The sequence below is a fragment of the Channa argus genome, unplaced genomic scaffold (genome assembly GCF_033026475.1).
Source record: "Channa argus isolate prfri unplaced genomic scaffold, Channa argus male v1.0 Contig098, whole genome shotgun sequence".
NCBI classification, from domain to species: domain Eukaryota; kingdom Metazoa; phylum Chordata; class Actinopteri; order Anabantiformes; family Channidae; genus Channa; species Channa argus.
Genome location: NW_027125317.1, coordinates 83975 through 105000, shown reverse-complemented (window position 1 = coordinate 105000; position 21026 = coordinate 83975). Strand labels below are relative to the sequence as shown.

Here is a 21026-nt window from a genome sequence, read left to right as displayed (position 1 = left end):
TGTTTATTATGTTGGCCTTGGTTCGCCCTGAGTTGTAGTGTCATGTTTTGTTTGACACTTTCTTTCGTTTAAAATAAATATCATTCTGTTGGAACATCTCGATCCTGGATTTTGGTTTGGGGATCGGAGAGGGAACATGCTAATTTATCTTTGTATGTTGCACCCTGACCCCCTAGACAGGGGCGTAACAGACCAGTACAGTTATATTACTTTGTACTTTGCCACATTTATCTTCTTCTTAGCAAGTGTCATGCATTCTGCTTCTCCAGCGTTTTTAAGAGCTGTTGATGATGTCAAATGCAGCTTACGGCCACACCGCTCTCTAAGCGCCCGATCTCGTCCGATCTCGGCAGCCAAATACAGCCGGGCCTGGTTAGTACTTGGTAGGAAGACCGCCTGGGAATACCAGGTGCTGTAAGCTTTTTTGCTTGGGTTTACGGGCAGCACAAGCTGGTTTTACTGCCTATTTATTCATAGAAATTGTTCTATATTTTCATCAAATTTTGTTCTTTCATTGCTGTTTTGCTACTTTATTGGTTTGTCAACCATCGTGCTTCATTACTAGTAGACCATGTTACGGTCCTGGCCATATGTGTTGTTTTTATTTTGTTGTTCTTATAGGTGCCCTGCCTGATTGGCCGGATTGGGGGGCAGTACAGGAAGCTGATTGGTCCATCCTACACTTCCTGGAGTTTTAAAAGTACGGTTCCCAACAGCTAGCGAGGCTCTTTCTGGCAGCAGCACCTGTTTGCTGTTCTTGCTTTCCAAACCTTATTTAGCATTTTTGAATTGTTAGGTTTTGTGCCGTGGTTTTGTTTATAAATTGTATATTTTGTAAATAGTATTAAATCTGTAGGGGTGAACTGCCATTTTCTTTGGACTGTTTTCACATTAGGGAGTTAGGGTTAGCGACTGTCTTTTGGTTTGTTTATTTCTATCAGGCTGACTAGCACTTTCTGTGGGAAATGGCTTATTTTGTTTATTATGTTGGCCTTGGTTCGCCCTGAGTTGTAGTGTCATGTTTTGTTTGACACTTTCTTTCGTTTAAAATAAATATCATTCTGTTGGAACATCTCGATCCTGGATTTTGGTTTGGGGATCGGAGAGGGAACATGCTAATTTATCTTTGTATGTTGCACCCTGACCCCCTAGACAGGGGCGTAACAGACCAGTACAGTTATAGTACTTTGTACTTTGCCACATTTATCTTCTTCTTAGCAAGTGTCATGCATTCTGCTTCTCCAGCGTTTTTAAGAGCTGTTGATGATGTCAAATGCAGCTTACGGCCACACTGCTCTCTAAGCGCCCGATCCCGTCCGATCTCGGCAGCCAAATAGGGCCGGGCCTTGTTAGTACTTGGTAGGAAGACCGCCTGGGAATACCACGTGCTGTAAGCTTCTTTGCTTGGGTTTACGGGCAGCACAAGCTGGTGTTACTGCCTATTTATTCATAGAAATTGTTCTATATTTTCACCAAATTTTGTTCTTTCATTGCTGTTTTGCTACTTTATTGGTTTGCCAACCATCGTGCTTCATTACTAGTAGACCATGTTACGGTCCTGGCCATATGTGTTGTTTTTATTTTCTTGTTCTTATAGGTGCCCTGCCTGATTGGCCGGATTGGGGGGCAGTACAGGAAGCTGATTGGTCCATCCTACACTTCCTGGAGTTTTAAAAGTACGGTTCCCAACAGCTAGCGAGGCTCTTTCTGGCAGCAGCACCTGTTTGCTGTTCTTGGTTTCCAAACCTTATTTAGCATTTTTGAATTGTTAGGTTTTATGCCGTGGTTTTGTTTATAAATTGTATATTTTGTAAATAGTATTAAATCTGTAGGGGTGAACTGCCATTTTCTTTGGACTGTTTTCACATTAGGGAGTTAGGGTTAGCGACTGTCTTTTGGTTTGTTTATTTCTATCAGGCTAGCTAGCACTTTCTGTGGGAAATGGCTTATTTTGTTTATTATGTTGGCCTTGGTTCGCCCTGAGTTGTAGTGTCATGTTTTGTTTGACACTTTCTTTCGTTTAAAATAAATATCATTCTGTTGGAACATCTCGATCCTGGATTTTGGTTTGGGGATCGGAGAGGGAACATGCTAATTTATCTTTGTATGTTGCACCCTGACCCCCTAGACAGGGGCGTAACAGACCAGTACAGTTATAGTACTTTGTACTTTGCCACATTTATCTTCTTCTTAGCAAGTGTCATGCATTCTGCTTTTCCAGCGTTTTTAAGAGCTGTTGATGATATCAAATGCAGCTTACGGCCACACCGCTCTCTAAGCGCCCGATCTCGTCCGATCGCGGCAGCCAAATAGAGCCGGGCCTGGTTAGTACTTGGTAGGAAGACCGCCTGGGAATACCAGGTGCTGTAAGCTTTTTTGCTTGGGTTTACGGGCAGCACAAGCTGGTGTTACTGCCTATTTATTCATAGAAATTGTTCTATATTTTCATGAAATTTTGTTCTTTCATTGCTGTTTTGCTACTTTATTGGTTTGTCAACCATCGTGCTTCATTACTAGTAGACCATGTTACGGTCCTGGCCATATGTGTTGTTTTTATTTTGTTGTTCTTATAGGTGCCCTGCCTGATTGGCCGGATTGGGGGGGCAGTACAGGAAGCTGATTGGAAAATCCTACACTTCCTGGGATTTTAAAAGTACGGTTCCCAACAGCTAGCGAGGCTCTTTCTGGCAGCAGCACCTGTTTGCTGTTCTTGGTTTCCAAACCTTATTTAGCATTTTTTAATTGTTAGGTTTTGTTCCGTGGTTTTATTTATAAATTGTATATTTTGTAAATAGTATTAAATCTGTAGGGGTGAACTGCCATTTTCTTTGGATTGTTTTCTCTTGTTTTCACATTAGGGAGTTAGGGTTAGCGACTGTCTTTTGGTTTGTTTATTTCTATCAGGCTAGCTAGCACTTTCTGTGGGAAATGGCTTATTTTGTTTATTATGTTGGCCTTGGTTCGCCCTGAGTTGTAGTGTCATGATTTGTTTAACACTTTCTTTCGTTTAAAATAAATATCATTCTGTTGGAACATCTCGATCCTGGATTTTGGTTTGGGGATCGGAGAGGGAACATGCTAATTTATCTTTGTATGTTGCACCCTGACCTCCTAGACAGGGGCGTAACAGACCAGTACAGTTATAGTACTTTGTACTTTGCCACATTTATCTTCTTCTTAGCAAGTGTCATGCATTCTGCTTCTGTAGCGTTTTTAAGAGCTGTTGATGATGTCAAATGCAGCTTACGGCCACACCGCTCTCTAAGCGCCCGATCTCGTCCGATCTCGGCAGCCAAATAGAGCCGGGCCTGGTTAGTACTTGGTAGGAAGACCGCCTGGGAATACTAGGTGCTGTAAGCTTTTTTGCTTGGGTTTACGGGCAGCACAAGCTGGTGTTACTGCCTATTTATTCATAGAAATTGTTCTATATTTTCATCAAATTTTGTTCTTTCATTGCTGTTTTGCTACTTTATTGGTTTGCCAACCATCGTGCTTCATTACTAGTAGACCATGTTACGGTCCTGGCCATATGTGTTGTTTTTATTTTCTTGTTCTTATAGGTGCCCTGCCTGATTGGCCGGATTGGGGGGCAGTACAGGAAGCTGATTGGTCCATCCTACACTTCCTGGAGTTTTAAAAGTACGGTTCCCAACAGCTAGCGAGGCTCTTTCTGGCATCAGCACCTGTTTGCTGTTCTTGCTTTCCAAACCTTATTTAGCATTTTTGAATTGTTAGGTTTTGTGCCGTGGTTTTGTTTATAAATTGTATATTTTGTAAATAGTATTAAATCTGTAGGGGTGAACTGCCATTTTCTTTGGACTGTTTTCACATTAGGGAGTTAGGGTTAGCGACTGTCTTTTGGTTTGTTTATTTCTATCAGGCTGACTAGCACTTTCTGTGGGAAATGGCTTATTTTGTTTATTATGTTGGCCTTGGTTCGCCCTGAGTTGTAGTGTCATGTTTTGTTTGACACTTTCTTTCGTTTAAAATAAATATCATTCTGTTGGAACATCTCGATCTTGGATTTTGGTTTGGGGATCGGAGAGGGAACATGCTAATTTATCTTTGTATGTTGCACCCTGACCCCCTAGACAGGGGCGTAACAGACCAGTACAGTTATAGTACTTTGTACTTTGCCACATTTATCTTCTTCTTAGCAAGTGTCATGCATTCTGCTTCTCCAGCGTTTTTAAGAGCTGTTGATGATGTCAAATGCAGCTTACGGCCACACTGCTCTCTAAGCGCCTGATCCCGTCCGATCTCGGCAGCCAAATAGGGCCGGGCCTTGTTAGTACTTGGTAGGAAGACCGCCTGGGAATACCACGTGCTGTAAGCTTCTTTGCTTGGGTTTACGGGCAGCACAAGCTGGTGTTACTGCCTATTTATTCATAGAAATTGTACTATATTTTCACCAAATTTTGTTCTTTCATTGCTGTTTTGCTACTTTATTGGTTTGCCAACCATCGTGCTTCATTACTAGTAGACCATGTTACGGTCCTGGCCATATGTGTTGTTTTTATTTTCTTGTTCTTATAGGTGCCCTGCCTGATTGGCCGGATTGGGGGGCAGTACAGGAAGCTGATTGGTCCATCCTACACTTCCTGGAGTTTTAAAAGTACGGTTCCCAACAGCTAGCGAGGCTCTTTCTGGCATCAGCACCTGTTTGCTGTTCTTGGTTTCCAAACCTTATTTAGCATTTTTGAATTGTTAGGTTTTGTGCCGTGGTTTTGTTTATAAATTGTATATTTTGTAAATAGTATTAAATCTGTAGGGGTGAACTGCCATTTTCTTTGGACTGTTTTCACATTAGGGAGTTAGGGTTAGAGACTGTCTTTTGGTTTGTTTATTTCTATCAGGCTAGCTAGCACTTTCTGTGGGAAATGGCTTATTTTGTTTATTATGTTGGCCTTGGTTCGCCCTGAGTTGTAGTGTCATGTTTTGTTTGACACTTTCTTTCGTTTAAAATAAATATCATTCTGTTGGAACATCTCGATCCTGGATTTTGGTTTGGGGATCGGAGAGGGAACATGCTAATTTATCTTTGTATGTTGCACCCTGACCCCCTAGACAGGGGCGTAACAGACCAGTACAGTTATAGTACTTTGTACTTTGCCACATTTATCTTCTTCTTAGCAAGTGTCATGCATTCTGCTTCTCCAGCGTTTTTAAGAGCTGTTGATGATGTCAAATGCAGCTTACGGCCACACCGCTCTCTAAGCGCCCGATCTCGTCCGATCTCGGCAGCCAAATAGGGCCGGGCCTGGTTAGTACTTGGTAGGAAGACCGCCTGGGAATACCAGGTGCTGTAAGCTTTTTTGCTTGGGTTTACGGGCAGCACAAGCTGGTGTTACTGCCTATTTATTCATAGAAATTGTACTATATTTTCATCAAATTTTGTTCTTTCATTGCTGTTTTGCTACTTTATTGGTTTGCCAACCATCGTGCTTCATTACTAGTAGACCATGTTACGGTCCTGGCCATATGTGTTGTTTTTATTTTCTTGTTCTTATAGGTGCCCTGCCTGATTGGCCGGATTGGGGGGCAGTACAGGAAGCTGATTGGTCCATCCTACACTTCCTGGAGTTTTAAAAGTACGGTTCCCAACAGCTAGCGAGGCTCTTTCTGGCATCAGCACCTGTTTGCTGTTCTTGGTTTCCAAACCTTATTTAGCATTTTTGAATTGTTAGGTTTTGTGCCGTGGTTTTGTTTATAAATTGTATATTTTGTAAATAGTATTAAATCTGTAGGGGTGAACAGCCATTTTCTTTGGACTGTTTTCACATTAGGGAGTTAGGGTTAGCGACTGTCTTTTGGTTTGTTTATTTCTATCAGGCTAGCTAGCACTTTCTGTGGGAAATGGCTTATTTTGTTTATTATGTTGGCCTTGGTTCGCCCTGAGTTGTAGTGTCATGTTTTGTTTGACACTTTCTTTCGTTTAAAATAAATATCATTCTGTTGGAACATCTCGATCCTGGATTTTGGTTTGGGGATCGGAGAGGGAACATGCTAATTTATGTTTGTATGTTGCACCCTGACCCCCTAGACAGGGGCGTAACAGACCAGTACAGTTATAGTACTTTGTACTTTGCCACATTTATCTTCTTCTTAGCAAGTGTCATGCATTCTGCTTCTCCAGCGTTTTTAAGAGCTGTTGATGATGTCAAATGCAGCTTACGGCCACACTGCTCTCTAAGCGCCCGATCCCATTCGATCTCGGCAGCCAAATAGGGCCGGGCCTTGTTAGTACTTGGTAGGAAGACCGCCTGGGAATACCAGGTGCTGTAAGCTTTTTTGCTTGGGTTTACGGGCAGCACAAGCTGGTGTTACTGCCTATTTATTCATAGAAATTGTTCTATATTTTCATCAAATTTTGTTCTTTCATTGCTGTTTTGCTACTTTATTGGTTTGTCAACCATCGTGCTTCATTACTAGTAGACCATGTTACGGTCCTGGCCATATGTGTTGTTTTTATTTTGTTGTTCTTATAGGTGCCCTTCCTGATTGGCCGGATTTGGGGGAAGTACAGGAAGCTGATTGGTCCATCCTACACTTCCTGGAGTTTTAAAAGTACGGTTCCCAACAGCTAGCGAGGCTCTTTCTGGCAGCAGCACCTGTTTGCTGTTCTTGCTTTCCAAACCTTATTTAGCATTTTTGAATTGTTAGGTTTTGTGCCGTGGTTTTGTTTATAAATTGTATATTTTGTAAATAGTATTAAATCTGTAGGGGTGAACTGCCATTTTCTTTGGACTGTTTTCACATTAGGGAGTTAGGGTTAGCGACTGTCTTTTGGTTTGTTTATTTCTATCAGGCTGACTAGCACTTTCTGTGGGAAATGGCTTATTTTGTTTATTATGTTGGCCTTGGTTCGCCCTGAGTTGTAGTGTCATGTTTTGTTTGACACTTTCTTTCGTTTAAAATAAATATCATTCTGTTGGAACATCTCGATCTTGGATTTTGGTTTGGGGATCGGAGAGGGAACATGCTAATTTATCTTTGTATGTTGCACCCTGACCCCCTAGACAGGGGCGTAACAGACCAGTACAGTTATAGTACTTTGTACTTTGCCACATTTATCTTCTTCTTAGCAAGTGTCATGCATTCTGCTTCTCCAGCGTTTTTAAGAGCTGTTGATGATGTCAAATGCAGCTTACGGCCACACTGCTCTCTAAGCGCCTGATCCCGTCCGATCTCGGCAGCCAAATAGGGCCGGGCCTTGTTAGTACTTGGTAGGAAGACCGCCTGGGAATACCACGTGCTGTAAGCTTCTTTGCTTGGGTTTACGGGCAGCACAAGCTGGTGTTACTGCCTATTTATTCATAGAAATTGTACTATATTTTCACCAAATTTTGTTCTTTCATTGCTGTTTTGCTACTTTATTGGTTTGCCAACCATCGTGCTTCATTACTAGTAGACCATGTTACGGTCCTGGCCATATGTGTTGTTTTTATTTTCTTGTTCTTATAGGTGCCCTGCCTGATTGGCCGGATTGGGGGGCAGTACAGGAAGCTGATTGGTCCATCCTACACTTCCTGGAGTTTTAAAAGTACGGTTCCCAACAGCTAGCGAGGCTCTTTCTGGCATCAGCACCTGTTTGCTGTTCTTGGTTTCCAAACCTTATTTAGCATTTTTGAATTGTTAGGTTTTGTGCCGTGGTTTTGTTTATAAATTGTATATTTTGTAAATAGTATTAAATCTGTAGGGGTGAACTGCCATTTTTTTTGGACTGTTTTCACATTAGGGAGTTAGGTTTAGAGACTGTCTTTTGGTTTGTTTATTTCTATCAGGCTAGCTAGCACTTTCTGTGGGAAATGGCTTATTTTGTTTATTATGTTGGCCGTGGTTCGCCCTGAGTTGTAGTGTCATGTTTTGTTTGACACTTTCTTTCGTTTAAAATAAATATCATTCTGTTGGAACATCTCGATCCTGGATTTTGGTTTGGGGATCGGAGAGGGAACATGCTAATTTATCTTTGTATGTTGCACCCTGACCCCCTAGACAGGGGCGTAACAGACCAGTACAGTTATAGTACTTTGTACTTTGCCATATTTATCTTCTTCTTAGCAAGTGTCATGCATTCTGCTTCTCCAGCGTTTTTAAGAGCTGTTGATGATGTCAAATGCAGCTTACGGCCACACTGCTCTCTAAGCGCCCGATCCCGTCCGATGTCGGCAGCCAAATAGGGCCGGGCCTTGTTAGTACTTGGTAGGAAGACCGCCTGGGAATACCACGTGCTGTAAGCTTCTTTGCTTGGGTTTACGGGCAGCACAAGCTGGTGTTACTGCCTATTTATTCATAGAAATTGTTCTATATTTTCACCAAATTTTGTTCTTTCATTGCTGTTTTGCTACTTTATTGGTTTGCCAACCATCGTGCTTCATTACTAGTAGACCATGTTACGGTCCTGGCCATATGTGTTGTTTTTATTTTCTTGTTCTTATAGGTGCCCTGCCTGATTGGCCGGATTTGGGGGAAGTACAGGAAGCTGATTGGTCCATCCTACACTTCCTGGAGTTTTAAAAGTACGGTTCCCAACAGCTAGCGAGGCTCTTTCTGGCAGCAGCACCTGTTTGCTGTTCTTGGTTTCCAAACCTTATTTAGCATTTTTGAATTGTTAGGTTTTGTGCCGTGGTTTTGTTTATAAATTGTATATTTTGTAAATAGTATTAAATCTGTAGGGGTGGACTGCCATTTTCTTTTGATTGTTTTCTCTTGTTTTCACATTAGGGAATTAGGGTTAGCGACTGTCTTTTGGTTTGTTTATTTCTATCAGGCTAGCTAGCACTTTCTGTGGGAAATGGCTTATTTTGTTTATTATGTTGGCCTTGGTTCGCCCTGAGTTGTAGTGTCATGTTTTGTTTGACACTTTCTTTCGTTTAAAATAAATATCATTCTGTTGGAACATCTCGATCCTGGATTTTGGTTTGGGGATCGGAGAGGGAACATGCTAATTTATCTTTGTACGTTGCACCCTGACCCCCTAGACAGGGGCGTAACAGACCAGTACAGTTATAGTACTTTGTACTTTGCCACATTTATCTTCTTCTTAGCAAGTGTCATGCATTCTGCTTCTCCAGCGTTTTTAAGAGCTGTTGATGATGTCAAATGCAGCTTACGGCCACACCGCTCTCTAAGCGCCCGATCTCGTCCGATCTCGGCAGCCAAATAGGGCCGGGCCTGGTTAGTACTTGGTAGGAAGACCGCCTGGGAATACCAGGTGCTGTAAGCTTTTTTGCTTGGGTTTACGGGCAGCACAAGCTGGTGTTACTGCCTATTTATTAATAGAAATTGTTCTATATTTTCATCAAATTTTGTTCTTTCATTGCTGTTTTGCTACTTTATTGGTTTGTCAACCATCGTGCTTCATTACTAATAGACCATGTTACGGTCCTGGCCATATGTGTTGTTTTTATTTTCTTTTTCTTATAGGTGCCCTGCCTGATTGGCTGGATTGGGGGGCAGTACAGGAAGCTTATTGGTCCATCCTACACTTGCTGGAGTTTTAAAAGTACGGTTCCCAACAGCTAGCGAAGCTCTTTCTGGCATCAGCACCTGTTTGCTGTTCTTGCTTTCCAAACCTTATTTAGCATTTTTGAATTGTTAGGTTTTGTGCCGTGGTTTTGTTTATAAATTGTATATTTTGTAAATAGTATTAAATCTGTAGGGGTGAACTGCCATTTTCTTTGGACTGTTTTCACATTAGGGAGTTAGGGTTAGCGACTGTCTTTTGGTTTGTTTATTTCTATCAGGCTAGCTAGCACTTTCTGTGGGAAATGGCTTATTTTGTTTATTATGTTGGCCTTGGTTCGCCCTGAGTTGTAGTGTCATGTTTTGTTTGACACTTTCTTTCGTTTAAAATAAATATCATTCTGTTGGAACATCTCGATCCTGGATTTTGGTTTGGGGATCGGAGAGGGAACATGCTAATTTATCTTTGTATGTTGCACCCTGACCCCCTAGACAGGGGCGTAACAGACCAGTACAGTTATAGTACTTTGTACTTTGCCACATTTATCTTCTTCTTAGCAAGTGTCATGCATTCTGCTTCTCCAGCGTTTTTAAGAGCTGTTGATGATGTCAAATGCAGCTTACGGCCACACCGCTCTCTAAGCGCCCGATCTCGTCCGATCTCGGCAGCCAAATTAGGGCCGGGCCTGGTTAGTACTTGGTAGGAAGACCGCCTGGGAATACCAGGTGCTGTAAGCTTTTTTGCTTGGGTTTACGGGCAGCACAAGCTGGTGTTACTGCCTATTTATTCATAGAAATTGTACTATATTTTCATCAAATTTTGTTCTTTCATTGCTGTTTTGCTACTTTATTGGTTTGCCAACCATCGTGCTTCATTACTAGTAGACCATGTTACGGTCCTGGCCATATGTGTTGTTTTTATTTTCTTGTTCTTATAGGTGCCCTGCCTGATTGGCCGGATTGGGGGGCAGTACAGGAAGCTGATTGGTCCATCCTACACTTCCTGGAGTTTTAAAAGTACGGTTCCCAACAGCTAGCGAGGCTCTTTCTGGCATCAGCACCTGTTTGCTGTTCTTGGTTTCCAAACCTTATTTAGCATTTTTGAATTGTTAGGTTTTGTGCCGTGGTTTTGTTTATAAATTGTATATTTTGTAAATAGTATTAAATCTGTAGGGGTGAACAGCCATTTTCTTTGGACTGTTTTCACATTAGGGAGTTAGGGTTAGCGACTGTCTTTTGGTTTGTTTATTTCTATCAGGCTAGCTAGCACTTTCTGTGGGAAATGGCTTATTTTGTTTATTATGTTGGCCTTGGTTCGCCCTGAGTTGTAGTGTCATGTTTTGTTTGACACTTTCTTTCGTTTAAAATAAATATCATTCTGTTGGAACATCTCGATCCTGGATTTTGGTTTGGGGATCGGAGAGGGAACATGCTAATTTATGTTTGTATGTTGCACCCTGACCCCCTAGACAGGGGCGTAACAGACCAGTACAGTTATAGTACTTTGTACTTTGCCACATTTATCTTCTTTTTAGCAAGTGTCATGCATTCTGCTTCTCCAGCGTTTTTAAGAGCTGTTGATGATGTCAAATGCAGCTTACGGCCACACTGCTCTCTAAGCGCCCGATCCCATTCGATCTCGGCAGCCAAATAGGGCCGGGCCTTGTTAGTACTTGGTAGGAAGACCGCCTGGGAATACCACGTGCTGTAAGCTTCTTTGCTTGGGTTTACAGGCAGCACAAGCTGGTGTTACTGCCTATTTATTCATAGAAATTGTTCTATATTTTCATCAAATTTTGTTCTTTCATTGCTGTTTTGCTACTTTATTGGTTTGCCAACCATCGTGCTTCATTACTAGTAGACCATGTTACGGTCCTGGCCATATGTGTTGTTTTTATTTTCTTGTTCTTATAGGTGCCCTGCCTGATTGGCCGGATTGGGGGGCAGTACAGGAAGCTGATTGGTCCATCCTACACTTCCTGGAGTTTTAAAAGTACGGTTCCCAACAGCTAGCGAGGCTCTTTCTGGCATCAGCACCTGTTTGCTGTTCTTGGTTTCCAAACCTTATTTAGCATTTTTGAATTGTTAGGTTTTGTGCCGTGGTTTTGTTTATAAATTATTTATTTTGTAAATAGTATTAAATCTGTAGGGGTGAACTGCCATTTTCTTTGGACTGTTTTCACATTAGGGAGTTAGGGTTAGCGACTGTCTTTTGGTTTTTTTATTTCTATCAGGCTAGCTAGCACTTTCTGTGGGAAATGGCTTATTTTGTTTATTATGTTGGCCTTGGTTCGCCCTGAGTTGTAGTGTCATGTTTTGTTTGACACTTTCTTTCGTTTAAAATAAATATCATTCTGTTGGAACATCTCGATCCTGGATTTTGGTTTGGGGATCGGAGAGGGAACATGCTAATTTATCTTTGTATGTTGCACCCTGACCCCCTAGACAGGGGCGTAACAGACCAGTACAGTTATAGTACTTTGTACTTTGCCACATTTATCTTCTTCTTAGCAAGTGTCATGCATTCTGCTTCTCCAGCGTTTTTAAGAGCTGTTGATGATGTCAATTGCAGCTTACGGCCACACCGCTCTCTAAGCGCCCGATCCCGTCCGATCTCGGCAGCCAAATAGGGCCGGGCCTTGTTAGTACTTGGTAGGAAGACCGCCTGGGAATACCACGTGCTGTAAGCTTCTTTGCTTGGGTTTACGGGCAGCACAAGCTGGTGTTACTGCCTATTTATTCATAGAAATTGTACTATATTTTCATCAAATTTTGTTCTTTCATTGCTGTTTTGCTACTTTATTGGTTTGCCAACCATCGTGCTTCATTACTAGTAGACCATGTTACGGTCCTGGCCATATGTGTTGTTTTTATTTTCTTGTTCTTATAGGTGCCCTGCCTGATTGGCCGGATTGGGGGGCAGTACAGGAAGGTGATTGGTCCATCCTACACTTCCTGGAGTTTTAAAAGTACGGTTCCCAACAGCTAGTGAGGCTCTTTCTGGCATCAGCACCTGTTTGCTGTTCTTGGTTTCCAAACCTTATTTAGCATTTTTGAATTGTTAGGTTTTGTGCCGTGGTTTTGTTTATAAATTGTATATTTTGTAAATAGTATTAAATCTGTAGGGGTGAACTGCCATTTTCTTTGGACTGTTTTCACATTAGGGAGTTAGGGTTAGCGACTGTCTTTTGGTTTGTTTATTTCTATCAGGCTAGCTAGCACTTTCTGTGGGAAATGGCTTATTTTGTTTATTATGTTGGCCTTGGTTCGCCCTGAGTTGTAGTGTCATGTTTTGTTTGACACTTTCTTTCGTTTAAAATAAATATCATTCTGTTGGAACATCTCGATCCTGGATTTTGGTTTGGGGATCGGAGAGGGACCATGCTAATTTATCTTTGTATGTTGCACCCTGACCCCCTAGACAGGGGCGTAACAGACCAGTACAGTTATAGTACTTTGTACTTTGCCACATTTATCTTCTTCTTAGCAAGTGTCATGCATTCTGCTTCTCCAGCGTTTTTAGGAGCTGTTGATGATGTCAAATGCAGCTTACGGCCACACCGCTCTCTAAGCGCCCGATCTCATCCGATCTCGGCAGCCAAATAGAGCCGGGCCTTGTTAGTACTTGGTAGGAAGACCGCCTGGGAATACCACGTGCTGTAAGCTTCTTTGCTTGGGTTTACGGGCAGCACAAGCTGGTGTTACTGCCTATTTATTCATAGAAATTGTACTATATTTTCATCAAATTTTGTTCTTTCATTGCTGTTTTGCTACTTTATTGGTTTGCCAACCATCGTGCTTCATTACTAGTAGACCATGTTACGGTCCTGGCCATATGTGTTGTTTTTATTTTCTTGTTCTTATAGGTGCCCTGCCTGATTGGCCGGATTGGGGGGCAGTACAGGAAGCTGATTGGTCCATCCTACACTTGCTGGAGTTTTAAAAGTACGGTTCCCAACAGCTAGCGAGGCTCTTTCTGGCAGCAGCACCTGTTTGCTGTTCTTGCTTTCCAAACCTTATTTAGCATTTTTGAATTGTTAGGTTTTGTGCCGTGGTTTTGTTTATAAATTGTATATTTTGTAAATAGTATTAAATCTGTAGGGGTGGACTGCCATTTTCTTTTGATTGTTTTCTCTTGTTTTCACATTAGGGAGTTAGGGTTAGCGACTGTCTTTTGGTTTGTTTTTTTCTATCAGGCTAGCTAGCACTTTCTGTGGGAAATGGCTTATTTTGTTTATTATGTTGGCCTTGGTTCGCCCTGAGTTGTAGTGTCATGTTTTGTTTGACACTTTCTTTCGTTTAAAATAAATATCATTCTGTTGGAACATCTCGATCCTGGATTTTGGTTTGGGGATCGGAGAGGGAACATGCTAATTTATGTTTGTATGTTGCACCCTGACCCCCTAGACAGGGGCGTAACAGACCAGTACAGTTATAGTACTTTGTACTTTGCCACATTTATCTTCTTCTTAGCAAGTGTCATGCATTCTGCTTCTCCAGCGTTTTTAAGAGCTGTTGATGATGTCAAATGCAGCTTAGGGCCAAACCGCTCTCTAAGCGCCCGATCTCGTCCGATCTCGGCAGCCAAATAGAGCCGGGCCTGGTTAGTACTTGGTAGGAAGACCGCCTGGGAATACCAGGTGCTGTAAGTTTTTTTTTCTTGGGTTTACGGGCAGCACAAGCTCGTGTTACTGCCTATTTATTCATAGAAATTGTTCTATATTTTCATCAAATTTTGTTCTTTCATTGCTGTTTTGCTACTTTATTGGTTTGTCAACCATCGTGGTTCATTACTAGTAGACCATGTTACGGTCCTGGCCATATGTGTTGTTTTTATTTTCTTGTTCTTATAGGTGCCCTGCCTGATTGGCCGGATTGGGGGGCAGTACAGGAAGCTGATTGGTCCATCCTACACTTCCTGGATTTTTAAAAGTACGGTTCCCAACAGCTAGCGAGGCTCTTTCTGGCAGCAGCACCTGTTTGCTGTTCTTGCTTTCCAAACCTTATTTAGCATTTTTGAATTGTTAGGTTTTGTGCCGTGGTTTTGTTTATAAATTGTATATTTTGTAAATAGTATTAAATCTCTAGTGGTGAACTGCCATTTTCTTTGGACTGTTTTCACATTAGGGAGTTAGGGTTAGCGACTGTCTTTTGGTTTGTTTATTTCTATCAGGCTAGCTAGCACTTTCTGTGGGAAATGGCTTATTTTGTTTATTATGTTGGCCTTGGTTCGCCCTGAGTTGTAGTGTCATGTTTTGTTTGACACTTCATTTGGTTTAAAATAAATATCATTCTGTTGGAACATCTCGATCCTGGATTTTGGTTTGGGGATCGGAGAGGGAACATGCTAATTTATCTTTGTATGTTTCACCCTGACCCCCTAGACAGGGGCGTAACAGACCAGTACAGTTATAGTACTTTGTACTTTGCCACATTTATCTTCTTCTTAGCAAGTGTCATGCATTCTGCTTTTCCAGCGTTTTTAAGAGCTGTTGATGATGTCAAATGCAGCTTACGGCCACACCGCTCTCTAAGCGCCCGATCTCGTCCGATCTCGGCAGCCAAATAGAGCCGGGCCTGGTTAGTACTTGGTAGGAAGACCGCCTGGGAATACCACGTGCTGTAAGCTTCTTTGCTTGGGTTTACGGGCAGCACAAGCTGGTGTTACTGCCTATTTGTAGGCTCTTTCTGGCAGCAGCACCTGTTTGCTGTTTTTGGTTCCCAAACCTGGTTGCAGACAGAGGTGTGGTTTCTCTCTAGAGCGAGCAGTGACGGACCCGCGCATGAGCCTGTTTTGGCGGGCTTTTTCAGTTTGCTTGTGTTTTTTGTCGTAATTTAACTAAATAGTATAGAGATTTCGATTTCGTTTATGTTACTAATCCCCCCGGCGGATTTGCTCCGTTCGGGGGCGCTTTCATTTTGCCTTTTTCTTTTTTATTTTATTTTGGTTTTGTTTTTTTGCCGAGTGTTACTCGATTCGCCAAGCTACGTAAAATGGAGAATGGCGGAGAAAGACGAGGTAAATTGACGGAGGACGCTGTGAAAATTGTGGCTCCTACCATGAGATGTCGGGGGGAAACGGCAATGCCAGCCGAAATAGAGAACGGAGCGGGAGGAAGCAAACGCCAGGCCGTGGAGCAGGGAGAGAAGAGAAATGGCGGGCAAGTTCCGGGCTTGTCAATGCAGAGGATTACTTCAGCAAAGAGGACGGGGAAAGGAGTGGATTTGGTCGGAGAGCAGTGGCAGAATAGGTTGGAGATTGATGGCATTTGTGTGGATGGAAAACATCAGGAGGAACGGGCGAGGATGCAGACGGAGATGAGCGGAAGACGGGAGACAATGAGAGAAAAAAGGTACGAAAAAGATTTGACTGTATTGGCAGAGGTGGTTGGTGAAGAGAAGGTGAAAACAATGGAACTGTTACGAGCAATACGTGATGTGTGTGGAGGCATAGTTGCGCTGCGTGAGACCGGATCGAATAAATATGAGGTGACGGTAAAAAGTGAAGCTGGAAAGAAAAGGCTACTGGATGGATTTAAAGTTGGTAAAGCGGTGGTAATGGTAAAAACATTAGCAATTGATGAACTGGTGGTGTCTTTTTTGAATTTGCCGGCGTATATAACGGACGAGGAAATTATGGAAAAACTGGACGTGTGGGGAGTGAGAGCGATCTCGCCTATTAAAAGGAGGATGTGGCCCGGGACTGATGTGGCGGACGGTACAAGATATATGAAGGTAAAGTTTAATGAAACTGTGCAGTCACTGCCCTACTCAGCGAAATTCATGACAGCTAATGGTCCGGAGTATTTTAGAGTAATTCACAATAATCAAGTGAAAGTTTGTCGGATGTGCTTACAGCCGGGACACATCGTGAGGGACTGTCCGGATTTCACCTGTTTTAAATGTAATAAACAGGGACATTATGCACGTGAGTGTGATGCCAGGATGCACAGATGTATGGAATGTCATAGCTCCACAGAGGAATGTCAATGTAAAAATATAGATGAAGGGAATGGGGAGGGTAGCAGGGAATCCATCTCCGAGGATGACAGGAGTGAGGTTAGACCTGTAGAGGAGCCAGAGCTGAATATGGGCAGCGAGAGTGAACAGGAGGATGAGGTGGTGTTGGAGACGCAGGGCGGTGACCTGCCTGTGCGGGAGGAACATGGGAGTGAAAGAGAGGATGTGTTGGGATCTAGTATGGATCAAGTGCTGGCAGAGTGGAGCGGGGATAGGGCGGGTCACCCTGAAGGGGGTTGGCTGAGCCCATCTTGGCTCGCTTCACAGAAGGTCCCCTCTCATAATGGAATACCACCCGCCCCTAGAGAGGAAGACTCGGATGCTGCCCTGCTGGCTCCCCAGGCTGACAGTATAGAGTCAGATTCGGAGATGGATGTTCAGCAGATAAAGCAGGTTAGAAAACGTCCACAGCAAGAGAAATCAGGGAGGAGTGAGGGAGGGAATAGAGGCAAAGGGAAAAAACAGCTTAGGAAATGACCTTTTTAATCGGTGTTTACTTGATAATGCTGCTTCAATCGCAAAATTTAAACGGGTTAACAAATATTGGGAAAATAGAGCAACTCTGTGGAGAAATGGCATGCGACATCTTGTGTGTCCAGGAATGTAGGTGGTCCATGGACAAAATAGACACTATAAAATCTTTTTGGAGAGGGGAGCTCTTTTACTCCCTCTCCTCTGACAAAACTGCTGGAGTGGCAATTTTTGTAAAGCCGGGTGTGTGTGAGAGTATTGTGGAGATTTTTAAGGATGGACAGGGTAGACTAATTGTTATTGATATAATACATTATAATAAAAAATATAGAATTCTGAATTTGTACGGTCCGAACAGTGAACCTGAAAGGAGAGGTTTCTTTGAGCGCTGCAAAAGGTGGACAGATGATCGCTCGGTAGTGATAGGAGATTGGAATGTTGCTCTGACTAAGGCGGACGTAGGAGTTAATAATACATTTAAACAAGACATTAGTAGATCGGCTGTTTTTGTATGGATGGATGAGTGTGATTTGATAGATGCGTGGAGAGTGCTGAACCCCGGCACCCGGGCGTATTCGCGCAGGCAAGTGGTATTGGGCAGGCTAAAGCAATCCAGGATTGACCTGTGTTTGTTGGCGTCGAGTTTGGTGCAAGAATTAAATGAGTGTAAATATTGTTTTTGTTCCTGGAGTGATCATGCCTGTTTAAAGGTGACTCTAGGGGAGGGTGGTATGCAAAGGAATGGGGGCCTGTGGTGTTTTAACACTTCCCTCCTTGAAGATCAAGTTTTTAAAGATAAAATGAAGTCTTTTCTCTCTGCTCTATGTGATGAGAGTGATTATGTCGTGGATATCATTGAGTGGTGGGAGCGCACCAAATTTAAAATTAAAAAGCGTTGTATCGCTCTGAGCAGAGAGAAGAGGCTGAGGGAAAAGACAGAGGAGGCTGAGCTGAGACATCATCTAAAAGAGGAGCTTGAGCTTATTGAGGCTGAGTGTGACCGTCCCTTGGATGTCTATCTTGGATTGAGGGAGCAGCTGAGACGGTTAGATGAGAGAAAATGCAGAGGCGCAATGATCCGCAGTAAAGCACAACACATGTTGAAAGGGGAGCGCTGTACTGCTTTTTTTCTAGGTTTGGAAAAAAGGAAACAGGCAAAAACATACATACCAGAAATAAAAGACCTTGATGGAAACACACATACTGATATAGTGGATATTTTACAAGCAATACAAGACTACTACGCTAATTTGTTTAGCAAACAACATATTAAAAAAGCACAAATGGACACAGTATTAGGAAAAATTGGCTGCTCCCTCAGTCACGAGGATGCGGCTCTGTGTGATGGTGACATTCAGATTGAAGAAGTGAGAGCAGCGATTGGAAACCTTAATACATCTAAAAGCCCGGGTGTGGATGGTCTCTCAGCTGAGTTTTACCAACATTTCAGCAACATACTGGCCCCCGTCCTCTGCAGGCTATACTCTGCCATGCAGGAGGAGAACAGGTGCGCGGAGTCTTTTTTAAGGGGTGTGATCACTCTAGTTTATAAAAACAAAGGCGCCAGAGATGACCTGGCAAATTATAGGCCAATTAGTCTGCTCAATACTGACTATAAGATCCTCGCTAAGGTGCTAGGGTTCAGGCTTAAGGGAGTGATTGGCTCGATAGTTGGGCCTACCCAGACTTACAGCATTCTGGGGAGGGATATCGCTGACTGCATTTTGTCAACAAAATTCTCATTGGAGAATTTAATGGCTACAGGAGGTATATACCTTAATGTAGATCTAGAGAAGGCATTTGACAGAGTGAGTCACGATTTTCTCTTCGAGTGTCTGGGGGTTTTTGGGTTCGGCCCAACTTTTCGAGGGTGGATGAAGTTACTGTACAGCCGAGCTACTAGTGTCGTGAAGTGCAATGGCTTCGTGACAGATCCCGTCCCCTTAGAAAGATCAGTGAGACAGGGGTGCCCCCTATCAGCTATGCTCTATGCAATAGTGGCAGAACCTCTAGCACAGTCAATTATATCTGACTCTCAAATAATTGGGATCACGTCGCCCAGAGGAACTGATTTCAAAATAGCACAATATGCGGATGATATTAACATCATGGTCAGGGATGGGGATAGTTTGCGAAGGGTTTTGCAACATCTAGATGCATATGAGCAAGCTGCGGGAGCACGGGTAAATAAGGACAAATCGAGTTTGATCCTGGGGCCTGGTACTGTTCTTGGGGAGGAAGGCCAGCATTTTAAAAGGGGCGGGCCTGAGGTTAAAGTACTTGGTGTATATTTGGGCTCACAACCAGAAGACAGCAGTCGTAGATCCTGGGAAGAGCAGGTTGCGGGGTGTAGATCAAGGCTCGCACTGTGGAGAATGAGGGGATTAGGTTTAAAAGGGAAAATCACTGTAATAAATGCAGTAATTGTGCCGAGACTTGTCTACACCATGCAGGTTTGTCACCTGCCGAGTGATGTACTGGTACGCCTGAGCAGCGCTATTGAGGATTTTCTATGGAAGGGGAGAGCAATGAAAATTGCACATAAGACACTGGTCGGGCCGTACAAAAAGGGGGGACTCAAACTGTGTAATTTAAAAGCGAAATTGAAGTCATTAAGAATAAAACTGTTTAAGAAAATGCTGAGCCAGAAAACTAAAAACATATGGGAGGATTATTTGTATGATGATGTACTGAAAAGAGGTATGTGCGGCTTTTACAATCTATGTAGCGTCACACTCGGCCGGCCTATTGTGGGAACATGTCCACTCTTCCAGGAGGCGGCTGAGGCATGGGTGGAAATCCTGCCCCAGTTGGAGTGTGTAATTACATCAAAACAAAGTGTGTTAAACCAGCCCATCTTTGGGAACCCCTGCCTCAGCGGCCGAGAGGGATGTAAGGCCGGTCGGGGCTTCTTGACTGAGGCGCTACATCAGATTAAAGATGTTTTAGACCAGACAGGGGCTCCTAGCCCTCTTGCGGTATTTAGTAAAATTAGGATGAAAGGGTTTAATATAAAAAAGGCTAGAGTTGTGCGATTTTGTGATGATTTATTAGAGCGAATGCCGCAAGAGTGGAAAGAGTGGTTGTCGGAAGTGAATGAGGATCGGGTGGAAGACGACGAGCTGGATTTTGCTCTGACCTGTGACGTCAAAAACAGAAAACTGCAAGATTTACAATCAAAATTTTGGTATAGGGTTTTAATTAACAAAATATTCCAAGAACCTACAGCAAACACTGCATGGTCTCATCTCTTTCTTACCCGTCCCGTCTCTGAAATTTGGACAAATATACACAGTAAGTGGCTTCCCCCTGCAATAGCAAACTCAAACTTCCTGCTGCGTCACAGAAGGGTGCTGGTTTCTGTCGTCCTTCACCAGATAAGTAAAAGCACGTATGCGAGAACCTGTTCGGTCTGTAGGGTGGAAGATGAAGATTTTAACCACTTTATGCTATACTGTACAGTCACACGGGATTTCAGGGACTGGGTTAAAACGTTGTTAATCAATAAGTGTAAACTGCCTAAGTTAGAAGGGGAAGCATGGGACTGGGTGTGGTGCTTTGGGAAACAAAAAGGTGATAAAAGATGTAATGTTGGTTTAATCAATTTTTTATTGAGTGTAGCACGTCATGTGTTGTATGTTGGTAGAAATTATGCTTTGTATGGGGGGAAAAGGACAAACAGGGTGGGTTTTTTTCAAAATATGGTGACACATTACATGAGAATTCTGTTTTCAGTGGATGAGGATGAGTTTATAGCTAGGTGGGGGGCAAGGAATGATTTATGTGAGCTGGATGGGGAGGGTAGATTGCACTTCGATTTTGGGTGAATTTATTTAACCTTGTAGTATATGGGCGTATATATTTAAGAATGTATGTGTGTATGTAGGTGTATGTATATATGTATATATATGTGTGTATGTATATATATGTATGTATACATGTATATATGTGCATACAAATATGTGGAAAAAAGGGGAAGAGGCTTGCTTTGCTTTAATTTGTTTGATTTACTGTTAAAAAGACGAATGAATTTACTCTTTTTCTTTATGTTTCTCTGTATATAGTTAATT

The 21026-nt window shown here is 42.7% G+C and overlaps 16 pseudogenes; all 16 read left to right on the top strand.

Moving 5' to 3' along the window:
• Positions 1-302: 302 nt before the first annotated feature.
• Positions 303-421, top strand: LOC137121176 (5S ribosomal RNA; annotated as a pseudogene).
• Positions 422-1278: 857 nt separating this feature from the next.
• LOC137121131 (5S ribosomal RNA) lies at positions 1279-1397 on the top strand (annotated as a pseudogene).
• Positions 1398-2254: 857 nt separating this feature from the next.
• Positions 2255-2373, top strand: LOC137121181 (5S ribosomal RNA; annotated as a pseudogene).
• Positions 2374-3241: 868 nt separating this feature from the next.
• On the top strand, positions 3242-3360 carry LOC137121175 (5S ribosomal RNA; annotated as a pseudogene).
• An 857-nt stretch (positions 3361-4217) lies between these two features.
• Positions 4218-4336, top strand: LOC137121135 (5S ribosomal RNA; annotated as a pseudogene).
• Positions 4337-5193: 857 nt separating this feature from the next.
• Positions 5194-5312, top strand: LOC137121163 (5S ribosomal RNA; annotated as a pseudogene).
• An 857-nt stretch (positions 5313-6169) lies between these two features.
• On the top strand, positions 6170-6288 carry LOC137121110 (5S ribosomal RNA; annotated as a pseudogene).
• Positions 6289-7145: 857 nt separating this feature from the next.
• On the top strand, positions 7146-7264 carry LOC137121133 (5S ribosomal RNA; annotated as a pseudogene).
• Positions 7265-8121: 857 nt separating this feature from the next.
• LOC137121137 (5S ribosomal RNA) lies at positions 8122-8240 on the top strand (annotated as a pseudogene).
• An 867-nt stretch (positions 8241-9107) lies between these two features.
• LOC137121161 (5S ribosomal RNA) lies at positions 9108-9226 on the top strand (annotated as a pseudogene).
• An 857-nt stretch (positions 9227-10083) lies between these two features.
• On the top strand, positions 10084-10203 carry LOC137121109 (5S ribosomal RNA; annotated as a pseudogene).
• Positions 10204-11060: 857 nt separating this feature from the next.
• LOC137121130 (5S ribosomal RNA) lies at positions 11061-11179 on the top strand (annotated as a pseudogene).
• Positions 11180-12036: 857 nt separating this feature from the next.
• Positions 12037-12155, top strand: LOC137121127 (5S ribosomal RNA; annotated as a pseudogene).
• An 857-nt stretch (positions 12156-13012) lies between these two features.
• Positions 13013-13131, top strand: LOC137121118 (5S ribosomal RNA; annotated as a pseudogene).
• Positions 13132-13998: 867 nt separating this feature from the next.
• Positions 13999-14117, top strand: LOC137121183 (5S ribosomal RNA; annotated as a pseudogene).
• Positions 14118-14975: 858 nt separating this feature from the next.
• On the top strand, positions 14976-15094 carry LOC137121182 (5S ribosomal RNA; annotated as a pseudogene).
• The last annotated feature ends 5932 nt before the right edge of the window (positions 15095-21026 follow it).